This window comes from Crocodylus siamensis, chromosome 2, assembly GCF_052110815.1.
Source record: "Crocodylus siamensis isolate JL-2025a chromosome 2, ASM5211081v1, whole genome shotgun sequence".
Taxonomy (NCBI): Eukaryota; Metazoa; Chordata; order Crocodylia; family Crocodylidae; genus Crocodylus; species Crocodylus siamensis.
The window spans coordinates 90,026,031-90,046,069 of record NC_143396.1 but is presented as its reverse complement, the minus strand read 5'-3'; the positions used below and the strand labels follow the sequence as shown (position 1 = coordinate 90,046,069).

The 20,039-nt window shown below is 41.5% G+C and overlaps 1 protein-coding gene and 1 long non-coding RNA gene across 2 annotated transcripts in view; one reads left to right on the top strand and one right to left on the bottom strand.

The window, feature by feature from the left end:
- The window catches only part of LOC149870487 (uncharacterized), a 293,036-nt gene that overhangs the window by 240,512 nt on the left and 32,485 nt on the right, over nt 1-20,039 (top strand). The window lies entirely within an intron of this gene.
- LOC149870488 (uncharacterized) lies at nt 15,024-19,488 on the bottom strand. Its single transcript, XR_016440454.1, has 3 exons — nt 19,392-19,488; nt 16,375-16,495; nt 15,024-15,096 (listed from the first exon to the last, which is right to left on the bottom strand). It is a non-coding gene; the product is annotated as an uncharacterized LOC149870488 (long non-coding RNA).

Below are 20,039 nucleotides of genomic sequence, written 5' to 3'. Positions count from 1 at the left end.
CTGCTCTCCCACCTCCCTCCCCCCACATGGCTGTTCTGCCCACCCCAACTCCTGGCACTTTAAAAAAAAAAACCCATGTGCTAGTAGCACATGTGCTATTAGCAAAGAGAAATAAACTCTGGTGCGTATCGCATTCAAGTTTATTGCTTCTGGGCACAAGGTTTGAAAATGTGCCAGGGATCACAGCACATTGAGCCAGGTTGGAGCAGCCCTGGCTGGCAGGGGATCTGGGGGGGTCAGCCCAGGGCTGCTCCAACCTGGCTCAATATGCTGCAGAGGGGCTGGCTGCGGCACGAGTGTACTCCACTGCAGGACTAGCCAGGAGGCAGCCCCTGCACTGAAGCACCCTCATGTCCCACCCAGCGCCATCAGTGTCTACAAGTGTGTTCCTGTACACTAAAGAACTCTGCTTCAGGATAGTACTCGTATTTACTGTGGCAGAGTTTATTAGTTTACTGCAGCCTAATAGGGCTGCATGTATAAATGCTCAAATGTTTACTGCAGAGTTAATTAGGCAGCTCTGCAGTAAACGGCTCATATAAATGCACCAAGGAGCAGAAAGCAACCAGGTTTTCTCAGCTGTAAATTCCCTTGGCACAGGAAGCATTCTGCTGATGGATGGATCTCGTACCAACCTTCAGAGTACTTTGTCTTGGCATATATTTGAGGCAAGGCAGTGGCAGTCAGAGCACATCATGTTTTAGATGATGCACTGTCCTTAGGGGGACCATTTGGAAGAATTTAAAAGAACCACTAAGGCCATGGACAGACATGGTGTTTGAAGCACTCTAAGTGCCTAGGAAGCATTACAGACAGCAAGGGTGTAGACAGTCACACCTCAGGAAGCACTACAAAAATAGCCCAAGTGCTTCATAAGTGACCCTCAAAAACAGTGAAACTTCTTTAAAGTACTTCTTTTTGAAGTACTTCATGAAATGAGCACATACAGCATGACAGTGGGTTGCTTGATCCTTTGATGTCCCAAAATGCTCCATTCTTCCCTGTACCACAAGGAGGTAGGGCAGACAGTAGGCCTGTGCAAAGTGGCAAGTATTCATTTTGGATTCAGATTCAGAGGACAGTGATTCAATTTGGAGATTCGAATCACTGTCCCGATTTGATTAGGTCAAATCAGATCCAAAAGATTTGGCACCACTTCAGAGATTCAGCCATAAACTAAACAGGCACCTGACACAGCTGCCTCCAGCTGGTCAGTCTGCTGGGGTTGGGGAAGGGAAGAAGCATGGAGGAGGAAGGGATTGGGTCTGGGACAAGCTGCCCAGCCAGGGCAGAGGGCATGGAACTCAGAGAGGGGGGCGGAGAGGGGCGCGGGATGCGGGCACAGCAGCACTCCGAGGGGGAGCTCTGCCCTGCTGCCACATGCCCAGTCAGGGTGGGATGCAAGCGTAGCTTGCTCTGAGTGGAATGGAGCAAGCGGTAGCAGGGCATAGCCCCCGCTCCCACTGCTGCTGCACCCGCATCCCACATCCCACCTCCTCCTGTGCAGTGCCTGGAGCAGGGGTTATGCTTTGCTACTGCTTGCCCCCTTTCACCCAGAGCAAGCTGCCCCCAAATCCCATTCCCCCCTTGCCTCCCCAGTCCTGGCTGAGCAAGCAGCAGCAGGGCAGAGCCCCCACTCCGAGTGCTGCTATGCCTGCATCCCATGTCCCCCACCCCTCTCCCAAATTCCACACCCCCCACCCCAGCTAGGCAGCTTGTCTCAGCCCCAGCCCCAGCCCCAAGCCCTCCCTCCTCCATGCCCCTTCCCTCCCTCTTTCCCCAACCCCAACAGACTTACCACATGGAGTCAGCTGTGTCAGCTACCTGTTCAGTCTACGGCTGAACCACCAAATCTTTTCCGAATCTTTTTCCAAATTGATTTGAATGCTTTGAATCAATTTGGAGCTTTTAACTGGTCTCCCAATTTGATTTGGATTCAGAGATTTGGTCCCCAAATTGGGCCAAATCTCCTTTGAATCAAATCGGCTATTGAAGCTTCACATAGCCCTAGCAGACAGCTAATAAACAGTCTCCTGTATGCTCACCTATCCTCAAGAATCTCTGGAGACCAGAGGTTGCATGCCTTCAAGGTTTCTTGAAATACTCCAGAGGCTTGGGGAGGGAGGGTTACTACATATCTATACAGAGATGAAGAGCTCTGAATTTAAAGAGTTTCCAAGTGCAGTGGGATTTAGAGTGCTTCAAATGACTGTCTGTCCATAACATACTCTAAATGCAAACCAAAGCCCAGTGTCTTGTTTTAACCCTGACTATCAAGGAGGTATAACTAGTTCCTTGACAGCCTTTTCCTTCTTTCTCAGGGTACTTTTTAACACTGGATAATATTTGATCAGACTACATAGAACTTTATAAAACTGATATTCTTCATTCATTCTCTTGTCTCTACTTTAGTCTCACTAATATGCAAATGTATTGTATGTAGTAAGCCATATTCACAAGTACACTCCAGTTGCTCTGCAGAGTGGTGTAAAGAAATCTGAGCATGCCAGTGAATATAACCCAATTTTTTTTCAGTTAACAACTATCTAGGACTTGCAGTGTTTAGGATATTGTAGGCTGCAGCCTATAGCCTTGCATTTAACTATACCTTTCACACAAATCATAAAACAGATTTCCAATAGCTGTAATTTTGAGTTTGTCTCCTTGAATGCAATGGAAAATGTGACTTTCATGCTTTCCTATATGTTTACAGCATCATAAATAACACACTGATTTGAAGTGTTTTAAGTATAGCAATGTACTACTTTAAACAAAGTAGTGAAAATATATAACTTACTTTGTCCAGTTGCTTTTACTTCTTTCAAGGGTAAGATTTCTGTTGCCTATCCGGCTGATTTCATTTTTAAGTTTGCATAACTTAAAAAATCTGATGTACTACACCTCAACGTGAAATGAAGTTCAAAGTCAGAAGGAGGCCACATGATGAAAATAAGCATGAATAAAATCTGTGTGGCAGTGCTACTTTCTTGACTATTTAGGGCTTATGGGGTATACCAAAATTTTAGTATTGTATAAGGTCAGTGTCCAAGTGTTGCAAAATTTTGTGACAAAGCAAAGCTTGAGTATATACTTAGGAATATCTTTCAGGTTTGAGAACATGTTTTGTTAGTTGTCTAATCCTACCTATAACACCCAAGTACCATAATATTTTTATGCAGTTCACCAGCTGTATATTTCTGTAGAATTAATAATTTCTAAAAAGCCTACTCTGTTTTTACAGCTAAATTAGTCACATAACTGATTTTACACACAGATTAATCCATTGTTAAATGTAATCATTAATGTGGTAAGTATAAATCAATTTCTCTAAATAGTTCCATCTTTCATAATTAAGAGATGGATGTAGTGTTTTCCAGAGTTTTGTCTTCTGACATATGAAACATTGGTTTCTGAATGTTATCTGGCTCTCCACATTCCTGGGGACAGAGAAATGTTGTCATTAGCATTAGTATTAGAAATGCAAAATTATAAATGTATTCAAAGATAGTATGTTCTCTTACTAAAAAAAAAAATGAAACCGGTGTTCTTGACTGTTTTGCTTCACTGAATGTCTCACACATGGAACCAGCAAAGGAACACTGTTTCCTTCTTGAAACGGGCCATGCTGTTTCATTTGAAACAACATGTGTTTCTGCTGGGTGTTCTGTGGTTCTGTCTCAACAACATTACTCAAAAAGAGCAGACATCAGCCAAGCAGCTCTGAAGCAGCAGCAGGGCAAATCACATTTTTCATGAAATCCCCATTCTTTCAACTACATATATATCCCTATATTTTAGACACTTAATGCTTGAAAGGAATAGTATGAGTTTTTCACTCTTCTTAAAAGCGAGAAGCCAAAGGGCTTCCAGGAACAGCCTAAACCAAACTGGGAAGAGGTTGAAACCTCTGCCTCTAACACTTAAGATCACTAAACCAAACTCCTTCAATCGTATATGTGTCATTGCTGACCTCTAGTGTTCAATGGCGAGAATACTAGTTTGGAGTGTCTTCCACAGTTCTCCTCATTAAAATGAGATTTGCATATTGAAAAATGCACATTTGCAGTTGAAAATGGTTTCTATTCCACCCAGGAGAGCACACAAAACACCACCAGACTCTCCCTATGCCTGAAGAAGGATGTTTGTGCCTGAAAGCTTACAAAGAACAATTTTTCCAACTGCTTAGTTGGTCATATAAAAGATATCACATATCATAACATAACCTTTTTCTGATTACAGTGCTACAACTCCTAATACAAAACCTTTAATCTCAGAATATTTTACATGTAATCTACATTAACTACTACATAGAACCTTGATCTTAGCAAGGAGGAAAACTTCATTATACAGATCATATCTGCTTGGTTTAATTTTGCTGTTGTGGATAACTAGGAAGAAGAAAGGGGGGTTGTTTTGCATGTTTTATGAGAAAGATACGTGTTGATTACAAAAATATAGAAAATGACTTCTTTCATGAAAATGAAAAATCAGGAAACTTCAAAATAAGTTGCCACACCCTGACAACTGCAACTAGTAATAGATTAGGCATTGACATTGTCTCTTACATCCAAGAATCCTACTGTGTTCACCAAAATTATAACCCAGAATAATATCTCCAGTCATTGAAGGGGACCCATGCCTGAAGTGGAAATATAGAGCAACACTGTATGATGGTCAGTACTGAGCAACACTGTTCTAGTTGAAGATGTCATTGAATTTACACAAGACATTTAAGTAGCCAACATTATCATCAGCCAGTTGGAATTTATCCAGGGCACTGGGTGGGCTCTGGTGGGAGGCTAAGTATCTTCTCTTGTAAAAATATCTTCAGTGGTCAAGAACTCATATTTTAGGCATGTGAACACTCTCAGCAGCATAGTACCACTTACTACAAGGCAAAGATGTCTCTTCCAAAGGAGACAAACTAAGAGAAAAACTCAGTTCAGATTTTTCCTTCAAAATTGTTTCACTGAAGAAAAGATGCTCCCTTGAATCAGTTCCACTACAGATCCCACAAAACCCCTGGCATGCACAAGAGGTAAGTGTGCCATCTGCAAAGATACTGGCATCCAAAGTCACTTCAGCAATGTGAATGTTCTAAGCCCCTTTTAAAAGGCTTCTAACATTTCCTGTCAAGTGGGGCTCCACACTTCAGAAAACTTAAGTAATGAAAAGAACTTTCCCCTTGTTAATATTAGTTTAGCCATGTGCGTATCATGCATAAACCACATTTAACAACCTCAACGGGTATGTATCAAGCTGTGCTTTGAAAAGACAAACAATGCTAAAAGTGGTACATATGTACATATGTTATATGCATACAGGTATTAATACTGAATTAAATATGCATCGATTGTGTTCATGTATTTTTCATTAGGCAGTTATTGACTACAACATGGACACAGTTCTTGAAGCAGGGATCAGAATGAAAGACTGTCTGCTCCTAAGTGCCATGATCCCTAAGCTACAGACTTATGCTCCCTCTTGTGCTCCAGCTATCTCTCTGGTCCGGTGAAATTCAATTGTTTTGCAGCACAAGGGCTCCAGGAAGGTGGAGAGTGCTTTACCAAGTATACCCTCCAGCTTGATAGTTAGGCTTCTCTCCTGGAGTATAAAAGACATAGGTTTGAACCCTATAAATCTGAAGAGAATAGTGAATGCATAACCTTCCTTTTCTGGGTGAGTGTTCTAGCTAATAAGTCATTATTTAAAAGGTCGATGACCTCTCTGCCTTTAGCTGTGCTTTAAACACTAACCTAGTCTGCTCCATTCTTTCCCATGAATGGATCCAGGTGCTTGCCCTGAAGGGAGGATTCCAGGCTGTGGCTTTCAAGTAAATGGAGGATCTTTCTTGAAGTCCTAACTCAGGTATCTGAGCTCAAAGCAGGAGGGGGTGAGGGTAGACTAGAGGGAAGGCAGGGCTTAAGAAACCTTCCTTCTTCCACAGTCTCAGCAGTTCCAATTAGCTGTTAGTTGGCTCACCAATCAACACTCAGGTTTTTTTGGATCACCATTTTTAGGTGCCTAACTTTCCCTAGGCACTGAACATAGGCACTGCTATGCCAAACTGTTAGACACCTAAATCCTTTATTGGATGTAGCCCTAAGAGGTTAATAGTTTAGTTCAGGGCTGTTCAGCTAGTGGCCCACAAGTGGCATGTGGCCTGATGGCTGTTCTCCTGCATGGTAGGGGACAGTCCAGGGGTCCGCATCCTGCTACCAAAGAATGCACAGAAGGGAGGATCCTTGGGGGCTGTGAAAGTTGGACAGCCCTGGTCTAACTTCAGAGTATTTAAAATTACATTTACTGATGGAGCAAACTCCTCAGCTTGCTGAATAATGTGTATGTGTGAGGAAGAGACAGAGACAGAAAAAAGAAGAGATAAGGGGGAAGACACAAGGAGAAGAGGCAAAATGTAGTCTGCTCATGTTGTAAACCAGGTCCCATCTATTTACAAGCATTTAGCAAAGGATAAGTGCTATCTTAAAATCTATATATTGGACAATGTGACTCAACTTCTGATGTAATTTGGTGGTTATGGCCAGTGAGCATAAGCAATCTAGCTGCAACATTTTAAACATCCTGCAGCTGATGTGTGAATTTAGTAGGAAAGGCAAAATAACATCATAACTCAAACATAAGCGAGATCCATTGTGAAGATAAACACCGTCTTCCTTAAGACGGAATACCCGAGCAGGCTTTTCCTTTACTATGATATCAAATACAGTTCTTGATATACTCATGAAATTGGACCTAGTGATCCCTTTGTGATCTTTGTATTTCCATGGGTTCAAAGAAACACTATAATTTAAGGTGTTTCTGACTCTGAAGCCCCTGTTTTACTCTTAAGAAACTATGGAAGTTAAAACACTCATCAGATCTCTCCCAAGCATGAGCTCAAGGAGTTTCTGCCTACTTTTCTCCATAGTGAAGGGCTTAGCTGGAGCCATGAAAGGCATAGGAAATACGGCATTTGAAGGGAGTTCATGTTCAGCGAAAAAGGATCTGTAGATTCTCACGGATCCTTCCAAAGAAACCTCCCATCCATGAAAGCAAATGGTCTCCTGTAAAAATCACACAGGGTTCAAAAAGGATTTGGATTGTTATTGGCTATCTACCTGCAACTTAAACATCACTCTATGAGAGGCCCAAATAATTACTATTATTCCTATCAGCATAGGTTTAAATTAGAGTGAACAGACATAATGTTAATAATTTTAATTCCTTTGAAGTATGGATGAATAAGCATGTAAGCATAGCCTGTCTTGGCAAATATGCACACCCACTGTGGATACATAAATATGCCTAAATCACAAGAACATAGCTGGCCAGAAATGCATGACTAACAGGTGTTAGAGTCCAGAAGAAGAAGGCAGCCCACCCAGGTTTTAAACTGAATAGCTGAGTTGTTATGGAGCTCACCAGGAAACTAAAACCCCTAGTTCTAGATCCTTCTGGCTAACAAGACTTAAACCTGCATGTCACTGGGCATGTCTACATGTGCAATTAATGCACACTCTGGAGCTTACTGCTTTGGAGTTTTTTGTTCCTGGGTGCATGGTTTGAATGTGCACCTGGGGTCAAAAAACTCCAGAGTATATTGCTCCAGAGTTTATTCATGTGCAGCACATTGAGCCCACTTAGAGCAGCCCTGGCTAGCAACAGCTCAGGGCTGCTCCATCTGGGCTTAATGTGCTGTGGTAGGACTGGCTGAGGTGTTAAGGCGCTTTAGCACAGGGCTAGCCAGCAGGCAGCCCCCAATCTGAAGCATCCTTATGCCCAGCCAGCTGGGAAGCCTCTACACATGTGCTGCTACTCAGGAAAAACTCTGGAGCAGGCTAGTACTTCTATTTACATGTAGTTTCATGTACCATAATAGGGCCACATGTGTAGATGTGGATATGTTGACACACCCTCTGAACGTCTCATGTAGACACACCCTCTGAGTTACAGCATAAAGCTTTAATCACCATGCCAAAGGTTAGATATGATTTAGGACCTTGTCTAGCCCTCCTTTTGAAGTTGACCCCATGTGTAGTCAAGAGAGATGTATGTGGAGTCAGGAGAGAGACAGCCAACTGAAGCATGCGTGGCTCAGTAAAGGAAGGAAGGGAGAGGAGCGGGCCCTGGGTTCTAACCTATTGCCTTGCTCCCAGTGGAGCAAATCCTTCTCTACCACACTGCTCTCCATTCATTTTATTGAATGACTGGTCAATGCAAAGGGCATTTGCTGAGCTTCCAAATGAGTGCAGGAGAGAGCTCTAAATACTGCTTAACCTGTGGTGTGATGGTTTGAATACTATGTTGAGAAGACAAAGAGATACAGAAGACTCAGACCTTCTTGGGGGTCTGAAACCTGTTTTTTCCACTTTCCAGGCAACTGCTTTAACCAGTTAGGGTTAAAACACAAGACGGACTGGCTCGGTTTCTTTTGGGACTTGCCCTCATGTATGTACATTCACTTCTAGCCAGTGTGTGGTGTGCTGAGCATGCTGAATGTATGCATTTGCAGTACAAAGGCATAGTCAAAATTCCAAGGTATACCTCTAGGAAATGTCCAGTTAAGAAGGAAAATAAAATTCAGTCCCTACTAAATAAGGAAATGGTCAGTCACCATTTTTAGTACGATAAAAATGCAAAAGTTTAAGAAATTGAAAATGTTCTGGTACATAATAACCACCTTAAGGATGTAGCTGGCCAGCTTAAAATAAATGTGTACAGATGTAGTATATCCTTCTGGTTAAGAAAAAAAGGTACTAAATTATACTACCCAATGAGAATCAGCCTTTCTAAAGTGGAAATCAATCTAAACTGAGTAGCATCCTTTCTAAAAAAAAGTCCAAATGAGTCTGTACAAGTACAGACTTGCAGTACTTTTACTTTCTAAAAAGTATAAATGGGTCTGTATGTAAAAAGTACAAACAAGGCTTATTTAAATCATTAAAAGTGGATCGTTTCAATTAGGAAGCTTCTAGTTAGCTAAAGGAATGTTCTGTGGAGAATAACCAAAGCTCTGTTTCACCACAGTTCAAAGCAGGGGGGCACCTGATGCTTATGACGTACAGCACAAGTGTTTTCCTGGCATTGGAAGGCAAGAGGGGACACTCAAGAGAGCTCTCTTTCAAAGGGTATAGATAGGCATAATTATATGAAAAAAAAAATACTCTTATAGAAAAAGATATGAAAATATACTGAAAGATACTAAATATGGAAAGATACTGATATAAATCAGTATGATAAAGATACCACAAAACCCCCCTGCTGTAGTAAAACTATTACATCTACATGCTCCTGTAGTGATACAGGTGTATGAGGGGAGAAGAAACCAGTTCAACTTTAACCATACTTCATTCAGAGTCAGAGTTATGGCAATTTAGCTCATTTGTGTGACTGCAGATGAGGAGATGTAATAGATTGTTACAGCTACTATACGTTCCTGAGAAGCTCCTCCTCCTTTTTTAAAGCAACTAAAAATTACATTTGTCCATAGCCACATTTTTCTGCTACTTTATTCTGAATAGCTGAGTATACCTCAATATTTGCAAGCACTGGCTTTCAGGGCCTATTCAAGATACCTTCACTTACTAAACCTCATTCCTATTACTGTACTGTGATTAAAGCGATGATGGCAATAAACAAGGATGGTAGAATAAATACCAAAATCTAAATAAAATCAATTATAAGTAGGTTAAACCCAAGAGTGCTGAAGTTAACAGGAGAAAATATCCTTCACCCCTCAAACATTCCTACCAAACATCTGGGAAATCTTAGCTTAGAAACAGTACAGCAGGCACAATGGAAAATCCTTGAGAGTGATGACAGCTCTGATTTCACATATATTTGCAATCCTGCACTTTGTTTATTTTCTTGGGAGCTCTGAATTTGACAGCAACAGATATCTGAAAATAACTGACATGCTAGCTGTCAGCCTCTCCTTAAAATGTGTGGTCAATAGATCAAGAGAACTAAAACACAAGGGGCTAAATGTTATTCTCCATTACAAAAAGCAGAGAGGATGGAGCATGTAACAGTCTGGGCATGAATTACAGGCATACAAAAAAAATCTGACAGGTTCTTACTTTGGCAAATTGGACTCGGCACTGAATACAACCTACTACTTGCAGTTTATGAACGGAGAGAAGCTGGGTCAGTATGGGTAGGGACAGACATTACACATAAACCAGTTTAAATGATCAGAAACTGGTTTAAATCTGTAACAGAACAGACATCCAGTGAACATAAACCAGTTTGAAAATGGCTGAAACTGGTTTGAGATAAACCTGGTTGAATGTAATGTCAGACTTAACTGATTTGGGTCAAACCAGTTTATGCAATGTCTGTCCCAGACCCCTTCCTGGTTTAAATTAAACCAGACTCCCCCAGCATCTCAGATGCCTTGCAGCCCTGGGTGGAGCTCTACTCTCTGCTCCAGCCCAGCAGGGCTGGCCCCATTCTTCTGCTCCCTGGCTGGAGCTCTGGCAGAGATTGCAGGTACAGCAGGGTCTCCCTGGCTTCTTTCTGCCCCTCCTCTCCCTGTCACTCCCTGATCAAGCAGGGATTCCCCACTCCCCTCTGCCTTATACAGACGCCTTTCAGCATTAGCTAGCATACTACATGCTGGCCAGGGTCTATGCTATGGGAGGCAGGACAAAGACAGACAGGACAGTGTCTGCTTAGGGCTTTTTGGAGCTAGTCAACAGGTAGCTGATAATATTCCTCCAGTCCTTCCTTGGAAAAAGTTGTTTAAGAAGAGTTTGAACTAATGAGAGAGACTCTTGTTTTGTTGATGGGCTGATAAATGCTATCAACTCCCTGTGTAACTCCCTGCTGTGTAACTCAGTTCTCTGTTATCAACTCCCCACTGGCTCCCTTGCTGGTCAGAAGAGGGGGACCAGGGAAGGGGGAACAGAACTCCTCCCTAATCAAAGCATCCTGCCTGGGCCTGGCCATGTCCCTCTCAGGTCAGCACTGTGGAAGGGAAGCAGCCCCCGGCTTTTAGCCTGAGCCACTGCAGGCATGTGCCTGCATTTTTTCAGTCCACAAGGGATGTCTGTGCGGTTACAAACCAGTTCAGACTAGCCAGGTTACACTAGCCTGCAAAGACTGAATCAATTCAGGCTCAGGCTTTTTGAATGTCTGTCCCTAGCCTATAAGACAATCACAGGGATGAGAGCTGTGGGAAACTTTTGCTACATAAGCCAAAACTTTCACCTGGTTTGGGATTTTGTTTTGAAACCCCAATTTGGCACCAGTTTACTGAAAGTTTACTCCAGTTGGCAGACCTTTTGAACAACTTAAACTGAATTTCAGACTTAGGTTTGAGTGAACCTAGGCCAGCTTTCAAATCAACCTCCTCCCCTCTCTGTAGGTACTAAAGAGGATTCAATCATTTTGGGTGAGAGGAATGAGAAATTGAGCTGTCTCCCATTAGATCATACACTCATAATCTTTGAGGCACAGATTATCTTTCTATTATATCTGCTTGTCATGTCTTGTACATCAAAGCCCCTATCCATAATTGGGAGTTCTGAATTTAACAGACATATATCTGGAAATAATCAGCCTACAAACATGGGTAATAATACAATTCAAGTACATTGCAACAACAAAAATGAGTGAATCTTCCTAGAAAAGCAGACCAACTAATTGGCTTAAACTAAATTTGGCTTTGAAATGTGGAATCCAAAGCAAAATTTCTGGGGCATAAGTCCAGCTGAGAAGACACAAGAAGGCATAAAAGTTTCATACCCATTTTGAAGTAAAATGGCTGTGTTCTACATGGCTTGAATTAGGCTTCTCTCCTTTACCCAGTGTGCAACAAGACTTTCCACATCTGAATCTCTTCCCACATATGACAGTTTTACACTGGTATAACTGTGATACCTTCAATGAAACTGCTCCTGTTTCTCTGTATTATATGTCTGTCTAGAGTGACAACTTCATATAATTACTGGGATACCTCTTGAGAAGCCACTGCTTCTGTGTGGAGACATACACAGCATCATTTGCATGAAGGTGTGGCTGCTTCTGGGACCCCTAATCTGACTGAGTGTTTTGATTTGCCTTTTCTTTCTCTTTATGCCTCTCCAAGTCCCTAATGACTTAATGTACTCTTTTAACATCTGCATTAGTAACACCTGATTAGGAATCATCATCTTGGTGCCTTAAAAAATAATGTCATTTATAGTGAGAGTTCCCAGATTTATATTCACTTTGCAAATCATACATTTGTAGCTGAAAAGAAAATCTAATGCATCTATCCTTACATGTGTTCTGAGGTGGAGTGGGAGGGGGGCTTTAATTAGAACAGCTCCGAGCGCTACTCTAATTAAAGTGCCCACAGCGTCACGTGTATTCAATGTCCTGCACTTCAAAATGGTGCAGGGGCACTGTAACTAAAACTCATTTGACAAGCTTTAGTTACAGCACCCCTATCAGGGATTTTGAAGCACAGGGATGCTAAAGCACCTCTATCAGGGTTGCTGAATACAAGTGATGTGGAGGCTGCTAGTGTGCACTAATTAACATGCTCCAGCAGACTCAGTTCATCAAGTCTGCTCTGATGTGTGCTAATTAGCACATGTCAGAGCAGATATTTGACATGTGTATAGGTACCCTATGAGGGAGTGTTTGCCAGGCCCCCTTTGGCAAAGGTAATAGCAGTAATGCCAACTCTTATGAAAAAAATCACGAGATTCCTGATTTCCAAGTCAAATTAACTCTGACTCATGATCTCCTCATAGAGAGATCAAATCTCAGGATTTTTTCTTCTCTTGCATGTAAAGAGAGCCAAGCTGGTAAGTTTGTGGAGGGGAAGGGGCAGAGGGAAAGGGAAAGAGTGAGGGGTGCAGATCAAGGCCCCCACAGTGAGGGAGGGAGTAGGACAGCAGCTGGGGTGAATGGGGCCCAGAGCTGGGGCAAGTCATACAACAGAGCCGTGGGTGCATGTGCATATCATTGTGTATGTATGTGTATGTCTGTCCCACACTCCCAACCACAGCCCCCCTAGACCTGCTGCTGCCCCTCACTACTGACCCACAGTACCCTGCATCCTGCCAGGGCATATGGAAACACCCTCTCCCTGGGCTCCAAACCTCACACGCACAGCTCCTCACACCTTCACAGGCATCACACCCCCACACACACCCATACACTTCAAAAATAGCATCTCACATTTTACATTCCCTATCTCTTGATTTTTAAGAGTTTGTCTCATGATTTTTGACATGGTGGGGTTGGCAATACTGTAATAAGTGCTTCATGGTCAGTGCCAGCTAACTCAGCCCTCCCATAAACAAAGGCATAAAACCTTTCATATCCATGGACAGAAAAGCCAAAGGCTCCTTCTCTCTTGAGACCACTGTCACTCAGTGTTTGCTAGTGTTCACGGTGCATAAACCACTGCTTTCCATCGTACCATTAGCTGTACTGTTGTAAAAGAGCTTGCTCTGTAGTTACCATCTTCAGTTTCTCAAGCTCTTTCTGAAGATTTGCATCACATCTCCATGGGTTATTATTTCATAGTGAAGCCCTCAGGTAGCTGATTCAGGCAGCCAGGTTCGGTACAACTTTAGCTACGTGGTTCACCAATCTGAAGGATCTTTCTCTCTCTTCCTGGTATGTTGGGGCAGGTACATGGATGATGGCCTCAACATTATTTTGATCTACCTGGATGCCTTCCTGTGCTAATTTTCCCTGATTGTGTTATTGCTGTTACACAGAACTAACACTTTTGTTTGTTTAGCTCTAGCCCACCAGCTCCTGTTCTCTCCAAATCTGCTCATAGCCTATGGTCATGAAACTGTTTTTCTAAGGGTACCTGCCAAAACCCCGCTGACACATCAAACATAGAAAAATATTTGGCTTCAGCCACCTCTTCCAAAATTTCTCCCTTTGTAGGTAATTAAAAATGTTCCTGCTTTTACATAATTATTTAAAAATCTGGGATCTGTGTGCAAGTATGAAGCAGAGGTCTGCTTCGTTCACTGTCTGAGTTCTGGCTTATCAGCACTGTGTAGCAGACGCACACATTTCTCCATAACACAACAGCCAGTTCCAAATGTGAAACATCTGTGAAAGATACAGTTGCCCACATGAATGATCCTCATACACAGTAGGGGAAAAGGGAAACTTAAAGAAATAACTTCTAAGTAGACATCTCCGTGAGTGTCCTAAGACATATTTATTTCTGAGACCACCCCTTTTGTGAGTTCCATAGTAGGGCAAATCCTGCTTTCTCAGTGGAATGATCTTGAGGAAACTCTGGATAGCTATCCTTAGACTTTTAAGCCTCAATAGGGGGAAATCTATATAAGACCTTTATGAGGCAGCTGGAGCACTCTAAGTACTACTTGCTATAATAAAAATCACCTTCAGTTGCACTTTAAAAAGAGTTCTGTCCACAAAAGTGGAGAAAAGGGGATGCTCTCTTTCCTCTTAAAGCATGGTAACTCTCAGAATTACTTTGTTGCATACAGACCAGTCTCAGAGTTGAGTTGTCTCACTGCCACTTTTCTCAGTAATAAAAAATCGCTTTTTACCACCACTAGAGAGCATTCTACCACTTCCAATGAGGTACAGTCCAGGGTCCATCTGAGCAAGAGGCTTATTGCACTGATATGGTTAAGGCATGCTAGTTTCTGGACACAAGGCAATCATGTCACTAGAATCACGGCTGACTACCTTCACCTCCTCAGTCCAAATAATCATGTTCCCACCAACAGCTGAGTCAACTGGAGGCAACGATGCCATAGTGTGACTTGCTCTCAAGCCTCTGGAGTTGTACTGCAACACTTTAAACACTCTTCCACCACTTTCATAAATCCCATTCACGTAGCCATATTCATGCGTATGTTGATTTATTTCCTATGTGACCAGCCCAAAAGGGACTCCTGTGTCTCTTTGAAAAATCTCATTTTGTTACAGAGACTGTCAATCAGGCTTCATGAACTTCATCCGGTCATTTTGCCACAGGGAACTAATTGGATTAGGTGATTGAAGGCACTGTTGTCTCTCCCAAGTGACATGGATTTGTGCCCGCTTCAGGTTGGTAGCGGTGCAAGATCTTTCTTTGATGCCTGTTTGATGGAAGCTGACCTTTGGAAGAGTCAAAATTGAAGCAGATTCTTAGGATATCAAGGGGATAATTGCACTCATTTGCCTACAAAGTAGACACTTACTTCTAGGAATTTGTTAATAAACAAAGGATTCCAATGCCAGCTTCAACCTAGTATTTCTTTCATGAATATGAAAAGAGGAGCAAGTTATGGTATATGTTTCCCTTTCCAGATTTTGGAGATATTTCTTTTAACTTAGCCAAAAAAATACCCTCAACCAATTGATGTTTTGGTATGGCACTTGAATGTCCAGAAAGCGTCCACTGAACATTTCTCAGTATGTCATATCCCAGACCCCAATTTCACGCCTGCTCAAAAAATATTATTCTATAATTGGACATTCCTATAATCAGTTAAGAATTAAATTAGTTTTTTAAAGTATTTTTTTACATCTGAAAAAAGATAATCTGGAGAAGTAGCTGCATTACCTTTTGGGTCAATCAAGTGCCCTTGATATTTTCCTGTTGCCTTTCTTGCTAATGTATACATTCCTATCTCTAGCATGGCTGATGTGAAGTAGTCAGAGTGACTACAGTTTTGCTGTGCAACTCATACATAGGATACAAGAAACTGCTACTGGAATCATGTGCTACTTGGAATTAAACCAGATTTGGAAGACTTCTCAATAATCTGTGGCTCTTATGTGGTTGCTAACAGTAACAGTAATTCAACAGTAAACAGTAATCTCTAGTGTAAAATAAAAAGCAGTCCCAGTAATGTTGATTCACATTCATCAGTGAGAACTTTCTAATGGATTATAAGCATATATTTGCTTGTGAAGATAGTGCTTACCATCAGGTAACACAGAGAATTTTATTTTGGTATAAATTAGGGTTTTCCTGTTGTTCACAATATTCTGCAGAAGTCAAAACTTACAGAATTTATTCCCAAATATATTCTTTAAAACCCATAAACACAGTTAAAGACTTCATATGTCACTGAAGACAATGGAAAAAAATTCTGCTCTTCAGGCATTCCCTACAGTGTGCTTATATAATGTCCTAAAAGTTTTTTTATACTATTTACTCATATTTGCTGCCAGAAACATTTGTTATTCATGTAATTTGATTTTTAGAGCCTACATATCTGGGCCAGACACTATAGAAAACAAATGAAGAGAAAAGCTTTATGTTCCCAAGAGCTTAAAATCTAATTTTAGACAAAAAACAATCATTTAGGGTAAGAAAAATAGTAGGAAAGAGGCTATGGAAAGAGAAAGGAGAAAGCTGACTGTCGTGAAATAACAATGCTTACTTACTTTTGGCCTTTGCACATCCTGATAGTGCCATTATATTCTGTAGCCCATATCTTTAACCGGCAGTAAACTATACAGCTCAGTTGACTTTACAGATGACTGACCTCCATCAGGCAATCCTGGCCTATATATAAGATGGAAGTAGATTAACTTGTGGCCTATGTTCCTCACCCGATGATTACTCCCCCCCCCCCCCCCCCCCCCCCCCCCCCCCAAATTTAAAAGGTATGAGTTTTTCAAAAGGTAGATGGAATATAAATTGAATAGGTTAGCACTGCAAGGCAGGTGGGAAGTAGAGGAGTCCTTTGAGAGGAATGAGAGTTTTAGGAGCTAGTTTTTGCCACTATGAACAAAATACTGAAACTGAACCAAAAAAAATTGGGTCTTAGACCCAGAGCTGGTTGCACCTGGCTTGTCTTTGTCTGGCTTCCTCTGTTAGGCAAGGCATCAGGGTGGACTCTGGGCACATCTATATGAAATGCTTACTGCAGAGCTGCCTAATTAGCTCCCCAGTAAAGTCTCAGTGTCTACATGTGCAGCCCAATTAAGCTGTAGGAAACTAATAAGTCTGCCACAGGTTAGTACTTGTAAATACATGTACTATTCTACAGCAACATTTTTTAGTGTGCAGCAGCTCATGTGTAGATGCTGATGGGGCTAGGTGAGGCATGAGAGTGCTTCAGCGTGGGGGCTGCCTGCTGGATAGCCTTACATTGGAGCACCCTTGCACCCCAGCCAGCCCCTCCACAACACATTGAGCTGTGTCAGAGTAGCTCGGGGCTGGCAGGCTGACTGTCCTTATCCCCCACCAACTGGGGCTGCTCTGCTCAACATGCTGCAGTTCTGGGTACATGTTTAAACATGGTGCTAGGGAGCCATAAACTCCAGTGCAATATGTGCCAGAGCTTATTCCTCCATGCTAACAGCACATGTAAATGCACCCTCCTACTGATTTAATAGGAGCAAGAAGTGGTGTAACTAGAGTGGAACAATGGGGGCAGATGCTCTGGGTGCCAACTTAGGAGTGCAGAAAAAAACAGCTGCTGCCACAGCCATGTAATCACACCAATAGTTGAGGGGGCAACTCAAAGTAGCTGCCGCCCCTGTTTTGGTAGCTGGCCAGGCTCCTGGCCATGTTACACCTCTTGGAACAAGTCTTCACTCATGGACATTCAGGGCATTTTTACACATGTAAGCAATGCAGTGCTGGGCGCTTTGAAAAGTTCCTGGCATTGTAACTCTTGCAGTTGTATAAGTGGTGAAATGAGCATCAGCACTGAGAAAATGGCGGCAGTTCGCTTTTGAACTAAAACGCATAGAAGGTGTTTTTGTTCAAAAGAGCGCTGCCACCATTTTCTGTGCACTAATGTGCATTTTGCTGCTTATACTCTTCACATGGCACAGTGCAGTTCACATAGATTAATCGAGTCTGCTCGGAAGCGGCGGATCTCCAGTGCGTCATGGGACAAAAGAGCACGTGTACTGACTCCTTCACTTGCCCATCTAATATTTCTATTCATATCTGATGGACTCTGTGAAATGAAGCTGTTCCAGTGAAGTTCTCATCGAAAAATGGCCCCCATCACATTTCTTGACTTTTTTAACAGAGCACATCAAATTACACCAGTTACTGCTATGATGGTCTCTATTAAAATAAGAGACTTGCAATGACCTTCCTAACATTCAAGACTAATGACAGCTATCCTTATAAATTCCTGTAGTATAAACATAATCCATTTATAATACGATATGTTTGGTATCTGTTTACTTTCAGAGAGACATGACTAAGCGACTTGCTTCAATGCCTGCAGTCTAAAATGTTCTTACTCAGATTGCTCTTTGATGGTAGTGTGCTAGAAGCAACAATACTGTATGACTTGTCTTTCTGTTACTCCATGTTCAAGGAGAATTATGAGCAGGGTTGAGTGGAAAAGAGTAACCATTTCATCTAGGATTTCAAGCTTTGGGAAGTTGTCTTCATTCTGATTTGGAATTTAAAAAATTAGCTTATCTGCAAAACAAATTAAAACTATATTCAGAAACCTAAATGCTTAGTTTTGAAATGAAATTTGTTCTGGCAAGGGAATCAAGACCCTGGAACTGCTGGGAGAGTTTGCTCCCAAGCTCTGAGTCTCCTAGCTAAGGTTTCCAGGTCACGGCTCCCCATGAACCTGTCTGAAAAGCTGCAGTGGTGAAACCTTGGAGCCCTGAGGACCCTGAGGCCATGCAATGAAAAGGTTATTCCTTCCTTGGTGGGTCGAGTGCCCATTGTAAAATCAAGTTCAGAAAGCGGGGCATACAGCCTTTTAAACTTATTTCATTATAAATTGCATATTTCCCCATTGCTGTGGGAGATTTTAGTCATGGATTAGAAGGCATGAGTATCTTATAGGAAACAAGGGATATCAAGGTCATTTTGGTCTTTATAAATGCCATGGTTTCTATGTGCTAACAACTGTAACTGAAGCACTCTATTCTGTTCTATTTAAACTTGCAGTTGATCCCCTGTGTTTGGATACATTCAGTATTGCTATGTTTTCCCTTTTCACTGTTTATCATGAGATGTTTTCTGGGTTTAGAAAAAGAAGGAAATGTCCAAGCTGTAATATCCTTAAAACACTAAAACACATTTTTGAGCCAAACTAGATTTTTTTTGCATGCTACATGATTTGTCATTTATTTTAATACTATAAATCTTTCCCAAGCTACCACCCATGGCCAGCAAAGATAATTTTATAAGCAGATGTGGACTGCAAATGAAGGCTGAATAGAGGACACTCACTATATTTGTGGATACTTTGCAGGCAAGTAGTGCCTAATGGGAGTAGTTTCTTGTAACAAGGTGTCCCAGTTCCTATCTAAAGGCAAGGATAAAACCCATAAAGTAAAATAAAAAATTGTTGATAATGTATTTCTTATTTCCTTTTACCTTCATTTCTTAGCTGCTACCTTATATCTACAAAAAATACTTCAATTAAAGTAGTTGAAAAATTGACTGTTATTCTGACAGCAATACTCACCAATGGAAATTATGGCTAAAGTGTTTTTCATTTGATTCTTGAAGTTGGGACCTCAGCTCTGAAAACAGTAGCAGAAAGAGGAGAAAGAAGAATGTTTACTGAAAATGCTCTCCATGCAAGGACTACGAAGACAAAAAGTTGAGCTAATGATTATCAGTTGTACTTCAGAAAATACAGATGCACGCTTAAGGGTTGGCCCCAGCAAAGTTGCTGTTTTTACCTGATAAAGAAATTTGCAATGTATCACATAGGTCAGCTGTACACATATAGTTATTCTGGATTATACAGAAACATATTCTTCTAAGAGTAGGGGATTGGACTAGAAGACCTCCTAAAGTCTTCTAGTCCTACATTTCTATGAGAATTTATATCAGGCTCTATATAAGAATTTTAATGAGCATTTGCAATTTTGCACTGTTTTTCCATGCATCTCTGAATGTATCTATTATGAAATTGTACATATAAATACAACATTCCAATCCTACTACATATAAAAATGTGATATTGCAGACACTGGGGATAGTTTTTATTGCTATGGGTAGCCTTAATGAAGGTATGGTGGCTATCTCATAGTTTTACTTTATTAGTCACCTGATTAGTAAGCACTAGCAGAAGCAAGCATTTTAGTGTTGCATATTTTACATATAA